Below are 11,797 nucleotides of genomic sequence, written 5' to 3' on the forward strand. Positions count from 1 at the left end.
ATGTCTCCAGTGCGGAGCATGATGATTGAATAGCAAATGATCATCACCCATAATTTGAAGACATGTGCAGCCCAAAAATGCATAGATTAAATGATTCAAGTTTAGAGAAAGTATGATGTATACAGGAAAACTCAGTGGGATCATAATAGCAGTTTTCTTGCTTAGGAAAATTATTTGGAACTTAGTAACCAGTTGTTCTCTAGATTCCAGTAAGAATCGTGGGTCACAATCCAAAACCCACAGGCTCATTGAGAGAAACCAACTTAGTATTATGTTAATGTACAGACCCCAAAACCCTGATTCTTGGATATCCTAAAATATGATTTGGGATCTCCTCCAGAGGGCCTCAAATGACAAATTTTGTCTCTAAATCGTCCTCTTATTAGAAAGATACACTCCCTTTCTATTAATATACTCTAGGTCTCAAGAGTGGGAATATTGTTATCAAGGATACTTCCCCTGTTAGGACTGTGTTTCTTAGTGAAAGAAAGTGAAGTTATAATGCTGTAACATGAGTACAAAGTCTGGGTCATCGGGAGGTGGAGGTTGCAGTGAGCCAAGATCGCACCACTGTACTCCAGCCTGGGTGACAGAGCGAGACCCCATCTCAAAAAAAAAAAAAAAAAAAAAAAAAAAAAAAAAAAAAAACCAAGAAAAGTCTAGGTCATACACCTTAACACTAGACTCCTCTAAATAAGGGAACTCACGTTAGAAGTTCCTTCCTTGTATCAAGCTACTTATCGGTTCTAATTCGTCCTTTAGGAAACTTTGAAAGTAAATTTAATTATTCTTCCAACCATTGCACTGTTAATTGCTTAAATGAGTTATCATTTTCCCATCACGACCACCTCAAATTCCTTCAACCTAGTTCTGATATGATAGTTTCTAGTTTTCTTACCTTCTCTTCACATGTACTGGTTTGTCTATATCACTCTACAACTCACTCTATAATGTGCCTTCTCCCCCATCTCTCACCTCAACAAATTGAATGTTTTAATTTAAATGTGATCCATTAACCCCTATAAAAGAGGGTCTATTATTTCTGTTGTTCTAGAATTGCACTGTACAACACAACAGTCATTAGTTGCATAGGGCTATTTAAATTTAAATTAAATTAAGTAAAAAATTAGTTCCTCGGTTGCACTATTCACATTTCAAGTGTTCAATAGCCACATGGAGGTAGTGGTACTGTACATATAGCACAATATTTGCTTGCATTCTTCTCTAGAAAGTATTTTTTAATATTTTGTCATTGTAATTGGTCGTATTTTTAAAAGCAAATTCCATCATGCCTTATAATTTTTCGTGGTGAGTAAAAAACAAACAAAATTCACCAAATGTTGGTAAGTGTCAAGTCTCTGATTTTTAAGCCATTTACTTCTTGTTTATTTTTTAAAGAAATTGTGGTATCTGAATATTTCATAATGTTTTGCCTTAAAGTGAGAGCTTCAGGTTATTGCAGATATTGACTATATTGCTAATATACAAGACTTGGAAAGCCATTTGAAATAATTGAAATGTTCTCTATTGTTATTATCAAACCTCTTTCAAAAACCCATTTCTGCACAATGGAATGAAACAAAACTAGAAATCAATATCAGAGGCCAGGCATGGTGGCTCACACCTGTAATTCCAGCACTCTGGGAGCCAAGATGGGCGGATCATGAGGTCAAGAGTTTGAGACCAGCTTGGCCAACATGGTGAAACCCTGTCTCTACTAATAATACAAAATAGCTGGGCATGGTGGCACATGCCTGTAGTCCCAGCTACTAGGGAGGCTGAGGCAGGAGAACTGCTTGAACCCAGGAGGCAGAGGTTGCAGTGAGTCAAGATCACAACACTTCACTCCAGCCTGGGTGACAGAGTGAGACTCTGTCTCAAAAAAAAAAAAGAAAGAAAGAAAGAAAGAAATCAATAGCAGAAGGAAAATAGAAGAATCCATAAATATTTAGAAATTAAACATTGCACTGTTAAACAGCCTATGGGTCAAAGAAGAACACACAAGGGGATTTAGGAAATATCTGGAGACAAGTGAAAACAAAGATACAACACATTAAAACATATGGGATGCAGTAAAAGTGACACTAACAGGGAAGTTCAGGCAGTAAATGCTTACATGAAAAAAGAAAAATGTTTGCAAATCAACAGCCTAACTCTGCCCTTCAAGGAACTAGATAAAGAGAAACAAATCAAGCCCAAAGTCAGCAGAAGGAAGGGAATAATAAATATTAGAACAGAAATAAAGGAAATAAAGTAAAGCATAAACCATAGAAAAGATCAACAAAACTAAGAGTTGGTTTTTCAAAAAGATCAAAAATTTAACAAACTCATAGCTAGACTAACAAAAAATAGAGAAGAATAAAATAGTTAAAATTATAAATGGGCAATAAGACATTACAATGGATGTCAGAGAAATAAAAAACATTTCAAGAGACTGCTATGAACAATTGTATGCTAACAAATTGTATAACCTAGAAGAAATTGATAAATTCATAGAAGCATACAACCTACAATGACTGATTTATAAAGAAATAAGAAATTTGAACAGACCTATAACTGAGAGGACATTGAAACAGTAATCAAAAACCTTTCAATAATAACAACAACAATAAAAAGCCTAGGCCCAGATGGCTTCAGTGGAGAATTCTACTAAACATTTAAAGAAGAATTAACACCAATCCTCAAACTCTCCCAAATAATAAGAGAAAGGAATTCCCCAAACTCATTCTGTGAGGCAAGCATTGCCCTGACACCAAAACAAAGACAAGAAAAGAAAACTACAGGCTAATATCTCTGATAAGCATAGATGCAAAAACCCTAAAAAGAAGGAATACTAGCAAACCAAATTCAATAGCACATTAAAAGCATCATACACCATGATCAAATGACAATTATACCTAGAATACAAGGATGGCTCAACATATGAAAATCAGTCAATATAATATGCCACATTCACAAAATGAGGAACACAAACCACATGATCATCTCAACTGATGCAGAAAAAGCATTTGACAAAAGTTAACATCCTTTCATGATAAAAACATTCAATAAACTCTGAACAGAGGGAAACTGTCTCAACATAATAAAAGCCACATATGAAAAGCCCAGTGTTAACACCATATGCAACTAGGAACAACTGTTTTTCTTCTATGATCAGGAACAAAGTAAAGGTGCCCATCCTTACCACTGCTATTCAACATAGTCCTGAAATTTCCAGCCAGAGCAATTAAGACAAAACAAAACAAAAAAGAAATAAAAGACATACAATTGGAAAAGCAGAAGTAAATTCCCTCTGTTCACAGATGACATGATCTTATATTTAGAAAATCTTAAAGATTCTGCACAGAACCTGTTAGAACTAGGAAATGGACTCAGCAAAGTTTCAGCACACAAAATCAACACTTAAAAATCAGTTGCATTTCTATACCAATAACCAATTCAAAAAGGAGATTCAGAAAACAATCCCATTTCTTATAGCACCAAAAAAGATCAAATAGCTAGCAATATACTTAATCAAGGAGATGAAAGACCAAAAAATATAAAACATTGCTAAAAGAAATAGAATATAAATAAATGGAAAGATATCCCATGCTTGTGGATTGAAAGACCTAATATTTTTAAAATGTACTATCGAAAGCAACCTACAGCTTCAGTGCAATCTCTGTCAAAACCCAATGGCATTTTTTGTAGAATTAGAAAATCATAAAATTCATGTGGAATCTCAAGGGATGTTGAGTAGCCTAAATAATATTGAAAGAGAAGAACAAAGTTGTAGGCCTCACACTCCTTGATTTTAAAACATGCTTCAAAGCAACAATAATTAAGATGGTGTGGTACCAATATAAAGATAGCTATGTAGACCAATGGAACAGAACAAAAAACCCAGAAATAAACCCTGGCATGTCTGGCTACATGATTTTCAGGAAGTGTGCCAAAACTACACAGTCAGGAAAAAAAAGAACAGTCTCTTTAACAAATAGTATTGGGAAAACTGAATATTCACATGCAAAAGAATGAAGCTGGACTCTTACTTTATAGCATATACAAAAATTAACTCAAAATGGATTAAAAACCTAAATGTATCACTTCTCGGCCTTTTGTCTAAGATAAAGTGAAGACCTAAATGTAAGATCCAAAACTATTAAACTTTTAGAAGAAAATAGAAGGAAAAAGCTTTAGGACAGTAATTTTTTGGCTATGACACCAAATGCACAGGCAAAAAAATTTAAAAAAAAAGCAAACAAATGGGACTACATCAAACTTAAAAACTTCTGCATAGCCATAGAAACAGTCAACAGAATGAAAAGGCAACCTACAGTATGGGAAGAAATAATTGCAAATATTATATCTGATAAGGTGTTAATACCCAGAATGTAAAAAACAAACAGATTTAAAAATGGGCAAAGAAGTTGAATAGATATTTCTTCACAAAAGATATACAAATGGCCAATAAACACATACAAAAATGCTCAATGTCACTAATCATTAGGGAACTGCAAATCAAAATCACAATGAGGTATCACCTCCCACCCATCAGGATGGCCACTATTAAAAGAACACAAAACAACAAGTGTTGGTGAGGATGTGAAGAAGTTGGAACCTTTGTGCACTGTTAGTGGGAATGTAAAATAGTGCAACCATTCTGGAAAACAGTATGGAGGTTCCTCACAAATTAAAAGTAGAATTGCCATACAATCCAACAATCCTATTGTGGCTAGATATTCACAAAGCAAATTGAATTATTTCCAAATAATTCAAGGAGATACTTGCACAACCATGTTCATCACAGGATTATTTCCAATAGCCAAGAGGTGAAGCAATGTCCATCAACAGGTGAATGGATAATGAAAACGTGGCATATACATACAGTGAAAAACCATGTAACCTTAGGAAAGGAAGGAAATCCTGTCACATGCACACATGGATGAACCTTGAGGACATTATGCTAAATGGAAGAAGCAAGTCAGTGACAAAAGGATAAATACTGTAGGATTCCACTCCTTTGATGTATTCACAGCAGTCAAAATCAGAAACAGAAAGTAGAAAGGTGGTGATCAAGGGCTGCTAGGAAGGGAGTTAGTGTTTAGTGGTATAGAGTTTTAGTGTTGCCAGGTAAAAATGTTCTAGAGATCTGTTGCAACCATGTGAATATATTTAACACTACTGTACTGTACACTGAAAAAATGGTTAAGAGGATAAATTTAATGTTGTTTTGTTACCAAAATAGTAATTTTTTAAAACCCTCATGTATGTTCTTTTCCTTTCATGGTAAATAAACTTAAATGTGGAAATCAAGAGTATGTCATTTCTTTGTCCAACTTGCTGAAATGAAATATGAAATACAATTGTCCCTCTATGTATGCAGGGAATTGGTTGCAGGACACCTATGTAGATCAAAATTCCCTCATGCTCAAGCCCCGAACCTGAGTATATGAAAAGTTGGTCTTCTGTATACATGGGTTTAACATCCTGCAAATACTTATTTCAATATTTTGATCCACATTTGTTTGAAAAAAAAAAGTCAGATATAGGTGGACCAGCGCAGTTCAAACCCCTGTTGTTCAAGGGTCGACTGTTGTCTCAGTTGTTCAGCATCCATTAATGACTTGAATTCTGTATTTCCTTCAATACTGAATCAACGTTAGGAGGCATATGATTAAAAACAGTTATCTGTTAATAACGGAGCAGGTGAGTTGGCATTCAGGTACAGGTCTTGCTGCACGCATAGCTGCTGCTCTCATAGGAATAATCCCAATGTTCTTTTCCAGTCTACACCATGGATCGCAAAATAATTTATATAAAAATTCTTCCTGTACAGCATGAGTTTTCAATGACAACCAGATGCAAAAAGCCATCAAGTGCTTCAAGCTCTTATATATGCTGCACAGATGCCAAGAACATATTCTTGTTCCGCATATAAATCATTTCCATCTACTATAAAGCAAAATGTGTTCTGGTACCTACTTTTTCATTCACATTATGTGCTATTGACAGTATGTTTGTATAACAGTATCATTTGATATAGGAATTTTGCTGACTGACTTCTGATTTAGCATCAACTATATGTATCATTAGCTTGTGGTTGGCTTTATAAGCTCCTTGCCAGTGCTTTGCATTGTACCTTTTTTACTATCAGGAGTGCAATGACAAATGATACCTTGGTAATTCTAGTCTTTTTTCTTTTTACTTTATTGACAAAACTCATCAAGTTGGTACTGGAAACCAGTATCTTGTTCTTGTTCATTCTTGTTCTGAAGAAAAGTAGATTGCCTTAGCAGAGAGGTGAGTGTGCTTTGCCTGATAATTATATAAAAGTCTTTGATGGCTTTTGTCCTCTATAGTAGCTAAGACTTTTATACAGGTAATAAAAATCTACCTCAAAGTAGCCTACGGAGGCATGGGAAGCACTGAATTAACTCATGACTGAGAAGGCAGGAAAAGTGCGAAATAATTGAGGGATGTTGTATCCACATTCTTAAAGGACATGGCCATGCCTCTGTGTCTCCCATGCCACCTCTTGGCTCTGCATTTTTCTGTTGGCTTCATTTTCAGGCAGGTTCTTTACATGTGGCAGCTGAAAAGTTGTATGATCCTTGTGATTTGTGACCCCACAGTAATAGAACACTTTCCTAGCACTTGTATAGAAATAAAAATAATAGGGAAGGCTGGACGCAGTGGCTCATGCCTAGAATCCCAGCACTTTGGGAGGTTGAGGCAGGCAGATCATAAGGTCAGGAGTTTGAGGCCAGCCTGGCCAATATGGTGAAACCCCATCTCTACTAAAAATACAAAAATTAGTCGGACGTGGTGGCACACACCTGTAATCCCAGCTACTTGGGAGGCTGAGGCAGAAGAATCGCTTGAACCCGGGAGGCGGAGGTTGTAGTGAGCCGAGATCATGCCACTGCACTCCAGCCTGGGCGACTCTGTGTCAATCAATCAATCAATCAATCAATCAATAGGGAAGACTCTGGTTGTCCCAGTTTGGAGTACATGTCCATGCTGAAATCAATAACACTGGTTGAGAATAGATTATTTTGATTATCAAGCCTATACAATATGCCCACTCATGTGGACAGATTTTATTGCTAGAAGTGAAGGAAAGAATATACACATAAAATATTTTTCTTCTATTGCAGACACTACTTAAGAAAGTTTCATCAAAAATAACACCCAAAAGGCAAATAGACTAATGATCCAATAAAATTCAATTTTCAGAGATTCATGCTTTTATTTCTTTTTAGCACATTTTGTTTTATGTAATTGTGCAAAATCAACACATTCACAGATAATTTGAAAAGAAGCTCTTCTCTGTATGTTTAAAAAGTTATTTTGAGTTGAAGCATTTCTGTTACTAATGTTTTCAACCTCTTTTACACTCAACAATTCACTCTTAAGCCTTTGATTTATTTATTTTATGGTGAAGATATAAAATTACATAAGAGAAACCAATAAATTGTAAACCAAAACCCATAGTAATGTAAAATAAAAACATGTTTATGAAGACCAAAGTGCTCCAGGTTAACTGAATATTAGTCAAGATTAACTGATCAGATGAACTTTATGATTCATGTACCATTTTTAAGAAAGCAATTTTTATAAAAAATATGAACTGTGGAAAAATCATAATTAAAGTACAATTTAAATTTATGAAGTATAAATAAACAAAATGTTTAAATACTTTTCTTTGAGAACTACCAAAACACCTCCTGAGCCTTCCATAGATGACCTCAGACCACACTCTGAGAACTGGCTCTTTTGCTTCTCAGAGCATATTCAGAGTCAACTTTTCCACATGCCTGTGTACCACAACTGCCGAAGGAGCTTTTTAAAAACATGCATTTCCACATCTAGCTTCTAACCGATCAAATCAGACTTTTCTTGGGTGGTGCCTAGGAATCTGTATATTTTAGTCTTTTAATGTAATTCTAATACATCTATGTTGGCACCTGGGAATACGACCAATTTAGGAATCACAACATAGAGTATCCTCTTTCCAGTCCATTTCCCCACTGTCGAACAACTTACACGTGCCCATTCACCCTGTCCATGTATCCCCTCGATTTTCATTTAAACCTATCACCTGGCTGGGTTTTTACCAAAGGGTGCTATTGGAAGAGCAGGGAAGCAGCTACCAAGATAGGCAACTCGTAATCCTTATGGAAGTTTCATCAGCAGCCTGATTACCTGGCAGCTTGTTTCTCCCTTCACCTACTCTGGATCCAAAGAAACTAGGTCTTTCTGCCTCTTCTACATTTCATGAAAAAAGGGGATTCTGGTGCTCAGTGGAGATCACTCCATTTCCTGCACATTGATTACCCCAGGAAGACAGGAGGAGTGATGAGGCATGAAATAAAAATGCTCTGGAATATAGGTGGGTATGTTTTCTGTATCCTCCTTTTCTGTATCCTTACTCACGTCTGTCATAATTACCTGGATCTCAGAGATATTTATATGTCCTTCTTGCATGGCGGGACCTGGGCAGAGAAATTATTGTGTGCCCGTTTTCAAATATTTGGTCAGTGTGTATGGAGAGGGCAAGATGAAGACTGTATGGTGATACAGCAGAGAAAGCTCAGCGATGCCCCTAATGTCTTGAGCAATGTAGCTGTGACCTCAATGTTGCACATTCCACTAAGCCAAATAAAAGCTCTGCGATCAGGAGACCTGCCCTACGCAGAAGGTAGTTTGGTATCAGTCCATTGCCACTTGATTATGTTTTTTAAGGGGCAGGCAGGTGCTGTTTTAATGTCCCATACTCTAAGCAGTTTATCAATTTTTTTTTCCAATGACAAAGAACACTGTCTCTGAGAACAATTGTAATGAGTAGTTTCTGTCTTTCTATATATTTGGTGCTAGTTTATAGCAGGGGTCAGCAAACTAACAGCTGCCAGCCAAATCCAGCCTGCAGCCTGTGAGCTAAGAATAATTTTTTAAAAATCTTTTTACAGATTTGTAAAAATAAAACAAAGATTAATATGTGGCCTGCAATGCCTAAATTATTTACTATCTGACCCTTTACAGGAAAATTTGCTGATCCCTGAGTTAGAGCCCTTTTAGACTGATGTACCTGGTTACTATCTGGCTGACCTTCTTAATTTAACTCTTCTTGGCTCCACCATGAAGACCAGTTAAGAGTCATTTCTGACCTAGTTCTAATATTTGTCTTGCAGTTTACCAGATCCCAGTGGTGTGCAGATAAACAGTGGTGTGCAGAACCTGCTCTCTGGACATAAAAGTCCTGATTTGTAGCATCTGCCAATTTCTGTTGTGTAAATACTCCCTTCCATGGCTGATTTTAAGCTGCCAAAATTATGCCCCTGAACATGGAATTGGGAATAGATGCATACATTCAGATCTTGCTAGATGATACAAGTCATCTCCAGCACACCATAGCCTGATCTCAAATGTTTTGAAGTATCTGACATGTGGAAAGAACATCATCTGCAACTGGTTAAATACTCGTAAATTCAAACCCAATCTTCACCACTTAATGAACTGCATGATCTTTGATAAGTCATTTAACTTTCGTGAATTTGTTTTACATTTGTAAACCTAAGATAATGCCACATACCTTTCAGGGAAAAGAGTTTGGGAACAGTAAGAGCACGTACTGTTGAATACACTACACAGTTCCTGGTACGCACCTTCCCACTTCCCCCGACCAAGAGGAGGTTTCTCATTCCCTCCTCCCTCATCTTCTCGACAGCTCTCTGTGTAAGCCACAACTGGATGTGAGCCCAGTAAATCTTCCTTGTAGGTCTGTTGGGGGAGAGTGAGGGTTACCAGAAGTGTTTGGGCCCTAGGAAAAGTTTGAGGTCTGAGAGAGTTAGCTGGGGCCTGCTACTAAGCAGGACAAACTTGGAAGAATAAATTAGATAGCATGTCCTGAGGATGTTTGTCAAGGGAGAATGTCCATTTGATTCCATTTTAAGGGCTGAGTTCTGCTATTATTTTTTTCTGTGTCTACAATGCCAGGCTCAGTTGTGTAGTCTATAGAGCAACTCAATATATAATTGCTGAATGAATGAATGAATAATAAATACATCAGCAATAATTTAATGGAATCATGATCATCCCAGCGATTAGGAAACTGAGCTCTGAACAGCCTGGATTCAAATCCCAACATGGGCCCTTACTATGAGATCTGTGTCTTTGGACAAGTTATTTAACTTCTCTGTATTTTGATTTCTTAACTTGTAAAATGAATACTATTAGCAACTACCTCGTAGAGTGGAGTTAAAGTGGAGTTAAAATCAGCCTGGCACATTGCAGGTACCCAATAATATAAACTATTATTATCATTATCATCAAAGTCAACATTAACAACAAACACACATTGATATCTACTATACATCATGCTTTTAGTTTAATCTATTCATCCAATCATTTCAAGGAGAGAAAACATGCAACAACATGAGTACCACTCTAATGTGTCACAATGCCTAATTTTAATAAACCAAATTTATTGCAACTAAATATTTACATTCTTTTGATCTCTTGTGCTCATCAAACCAAAAGAGCAAAATTTTCAATAATTGTGGGATAAAAGCTGACGTTCTCTTACGCTTGAAGCGTCTGAAAAGAAACTCCAGGAGGCTCCCAGAGTTAAACTGTGGGACAATTTGAGCACCAAAAAGGAAAGAATGATTGTAAGTGTTTAAAACACATTGAATTATACTTGATGTGTGTATGTTTGAGGCAGAGAGAGGGAGGAGACCTTATTTATCATCAATGGAGGTAGCTAGTGTAGACATACTGCTATGCTCTGGATGTTGGTGTCCCCCTAAAATTCATATGGTGAAACTGAACCCCCAAAGTAATTGTATTAAGAAGTGGGGCTCGCTCTACTCTCTCCTTACAAAGAGTTAATCATTTCTGTTTTAGTCCATCGTAAACTTAAGTTTGTACTCCTACTTAATGATTATACTAACATTAGAAGAAATCCACTGAGTCATTGGGAAGGATGAGGAATTTAGATCACTTCCAGCTTCTCTCCTCCACTGTAAGATCTGTTCCTTGTATTATTAGTTTCAGTTCTTCTGGTTTTTTTTTTTTTTTATTAGTTTCAGTTATATCCTCAAACCTCTACTTCATGTTAGACGTCCTGTAGTCGGTATATCTTTACTGCCAACATGTGAGATAAATAATAGTGCCCCTCCACTACTTCCTCCTTCCTTTTACCTGCCTCCTAATCCAAACCCAGGAAATGACCGAAATAATATGTTTAAAGAACAAATTAATAACCATTCTAGGAAACAAGAGAAAGTAACAACACCAGATGAGAAATATGAGCAATCTGAAAGTCAGAAAACAGTGTTCGTCCTGGGGGATATGAGGAGGCAGCAGCCTAATGTGGCAGAGGATTGGGTGCCACAGGCTCAGGAGGGCAGGGGAGCTGCTTGATTGTGCCTTGGTTTCTCATCACCTTGTCCTTGGTGGATGTTTGCCTGTTCTGTTGTCATTGGGGGCACCTGATATGAATCAGAGGTAATCATTAGAGCCATTGAATGCATATGGGTAGAGAAAGAGTTTATAACAGTCACAGACTTTGCTTCTCTAGGCCTGATGGACAATCTGCAGAAGCAGCTGTTGCCAGCCTCGTGCGCTCACCCGGACCAGGCCCTCAGCCTGCTTCTAAAGGCTGCGGTGACGAGGGTCAGGCCACAGGGTGAGTGTCGTGTGGCTCCTCTGAAGCAGTTTCCTGGTCATGCTCGGGGGCTGGGAGCCTTGAGAGGTGAGTGGGGCCTGAACGGGTATGGTACTTTGGCTAGTGTACAGGGCCCCGAAGACCCTG

This window comes from Macaca fascicularis, chromosome 14 (genome assembly GCF_037993035.2).
Source record: "Macaca fascicularis isolate 582-1 chromosome 14, T2T-MFA8v1.1".
NCBI lineage: Eukaryota > Metazoa > Chordata > Mammalia > Primates > Cercopithecidae > Macaca > Macaca fascicularis.